Source organism: Nanorana parkeri, unplaced genomic scaffold (assembly GCF_000935625.1).
Source record: "Nanorana parkeri isolate BGI_ZX_2015 unplaced genomic scaffold, ASM93562v1 scaffold2862, whole genome shotgun sequence".
In the NCBI taxonomy this organism is placed as follows: Eukaryota; Metazoa; Chordata; class Amphibia; order Anura; family Dicroglossidae; genus Nanorana; species Nanorana parkeri.
In genome coordinates, this window is record NW_017309130.1 from 76,337 (window position 1) to 79,245 (window position 2,909).

A 2,909-nucleotide genomic window follows, 5' to 3' on the forward strand; every position below is an offset into this window, starting at 1 on the left:
ACGGCCCAGAGGGGTTGGGGGAGTTGGGGGGGGGGGGGGACCCCACATTGTTTTTTTTTGTTGTTGTTGTTTGTGGTGTCAGAAATTAAAAGGAAAAAAGTAAACATACAGTGTCACTTTTCTGCAATGAGCATTTTAGTAATGATCATTTAACTCATCCGAAATTAACGACATTTTGATTCATTCGAATGCCAAAACAAATTGACTTTCAGACCCGAAAACCAAAAAACGTAATAATGAAACATCCGAAACAAATTGAAACTAAACAAATTTTTTTGCCGGCTTACATGTCTACTGCTGTCCCAATATGACCAAAAAAGAGAGGAATGTAAGCACAGGATGCTAATATATCCAATCACAGGTTTATCTGCCGGTCTCCACTTTATCAAACGTCACCTCATTGTAGATTTTTATCTCTTACTTGTGTATAAAAACCGGGACAATTAAATCACGTAAATTGTCATCTTTATAGGATTCAGCCATTATTCTGTCCACGTTGCTATTATAGTCTTCAACCCATTCCACATCCTGGTTCAGAGGCAGCAAATTTCCTGGACAATACAAGAAAAATAATTAACAAAAAGAAAAAAAAAACCCTGTAATGATTTTACTCAATCTCCCCCTACATCGGATTTCACCTTTTATTAGTTTCAAGCAATGGAAACAATGTTTGGGATATGATAAGTTGCTGCATATTCCCCAATATCCTGCGGGTCTGGAGTGATCTCCTGCCCAGTAGTGCCTGCAAAGTTCTGTCCTCCCAGTGACACCAACCGTGGGGCTTCTCGGCCTTTTGGCTAAGATCAAGTGTAGTATCTGTTCTTATCAGTTCTAGAGGGGAAAGGCATGGACTGTCCTTGGGACGGACGGTCGCCTAGTACCTTCAGGAGTGAAGGTAGGTGCTTGAGGCGACTCCCTGTTGGCAGAAGGGGAAGTTTCCTCGGCACCATTGCCTACTGACTGAACAAGATGCAAAGCTTGGTCGAGGCTGGAGGGTTCGGGGGCGGCAGAAGCCCGTGATGTTGTGCCCCCTGGGGGTGGCGTCCCAGGGGTGCTCAGGAAGTCACTTGGGTGTGGGACCCCACATTGACTCACTGATCACTTGGTCACACACCACATTGCAATTTTCTGCACAACGCCTCTTGGACAGGCCTTATGGCTAGTCCGGGGCAATATATTTTTGCACTCCGGCCCCTAAGGCCTGTCAGTGTGGTGCACTGGCACTTTAGATTTATTTAAGCACTTCATGCACGATTGGCACTTTTTTATTTTGAAATTTGACCCACAGATGCGAAAGGTGCGAAAGGTGCAGGTTTCTTCCGGGCCTATTCCTGACGCTGGGAGGAGGTTCTGTGCCTCAAACGGGGTTCTCTGCCTCCTCCCACCTAGGAGGAGGGTTTCTCTTCGGGAGATCCCACTTGCCTAGTACTGTGAGGGACCTGTTTCGGCAGGTCCCCGAAGGAAATGGGTCCGCCGGCCTTCGGGTTGGTGGACCAACAGTCTCAACCCCTGTCAGGAGCCTTGCGCCCCGGGGGGTCGGGAAAGTAGGTCCCTTCTTTGGAAGGACCTTGCACCCTTGTGCACGTTTTTGTGTGCTGTGATTTCACGGTTCACTTTTTTTGTTCACAGGGGGAAGTTTGAGATGCACATCCACGGGCTTCGATAAAAATATGTCTACATCCTGTATGCAGAAAAGCATATGTAATGAACGAGTTCAATTTATTTTACATGATCCTTTGTGCTTATGTTTATGTGTGGCTGTGAGATTGTCGCTTGTGGCACAGTAATTGTAGGGTATGTTGTGGGTACAAGGACTGTGGCATTCAGTCCCTGTAGTCTATGTAACCATGCCTCATAATGCCATGGTCAAAAAACTATCTAGTGTTGTCATGCTCACTTTTCACTGTGGCATGCTATGTGGCCCGTATATCATCTTTATGCCAACGTGTCCCTCTTTATTAGATGCCAAAGGTGGGATTTATAGTTACTGCACATTGCTGTGAACATTGACAACAATAACACTATCACAATGTTTTCAAAATTTTACCAAGCTGAGCAAAAATCTCTCCCGTCTGGAACCTGTTCAGGATTGGCATCCCCCGATTATCCACCATGCATATTGACTCGGTGATCTCATAAGAGATTCTTTTTCTGGTCTCTCCTCCGAAGCCGTTTCCAGCCTTAGCGTGGGCGACAAACACACCACCATCGATGACAAATTTACAGGAGTTGATGAAGGAAGATTTTCCATTTCCTGGTAACCCGAAGAGCTGCAGAAGGACCCGCTTATAGCCTCTATTTTCTTCAAAGTCACTAAAGCAGAAATGTTTGATGTTGCCACTCATTTTACAGTCCTGTGGGGCCAAACCAAAGCGAGAAATAATGGCTGTCAGTAAAATCCTTAGTGGGCAACTCTGTGCAGAGTATTCACATCACATATGCTTTTAAACTATACTACCTGGCCAAAGAAATGACAGCATTCGCTGTTGCATTGTTACTGATAATCTTATGCAATGTCACAATATTTTGTTCCATACAGAGTTGCATTAATTTTACCAAGATCTTATAATGATGATGGGAGAGTCAGACCACTGCTTAAAGAGAGATCCTCCCATGCTCATAAATCCTGGTCTCATCCCCTCCAGGTACAGGTTCACATACGATGGAGGCACAAGTCATACCATCCCCAAACCGTGCACCTGGAGATAATGAGAGCCATTGAACATGAACACATTGTGGGTTAGTATAAAATCCAATCGTTTCAATAGAAAACATTTGTGGTCCCGTTCCATTATATCCAAAGTCTCTAGGAATCTCCGTACCATCCTCATTCCAACTTGTGCCCCATCATATGCGAACCTGTAACTCAGGGGGTTGGGGGGGGGGGCACACGAGCAGGTTAGTGGGGA

The 2,909-nt window shown here is 45.3% G+C and overlaps 1 long non-coding RNA gene across 1 annotated transcript in view; it reads right to left on the reverse strand.

Annotated features, from left to right (window-relative positions):
• The window catches only part of LOC108802438, a 4,419-nt gene extending 2,251 nt beyond the window's left edge, over positions 1–2,168 (reverse strand). Inside the window, exons 1-2 of the long non-coding RNA XR_001942221.1 lie at positions 2,048–2,168; positions 422–551 (exon numbers count right to left, since the gene is read on the reverse strand). This is a non-coding gene — a long non-coding RNA (uncharacterized LOC108802438). The remainder of the gene's footprint in view (positions 1–421; positions 552–2,047) is intronic.
• Between the last annotated feature and the right edge of the window lie 741 nt (positions 2,169–2,909).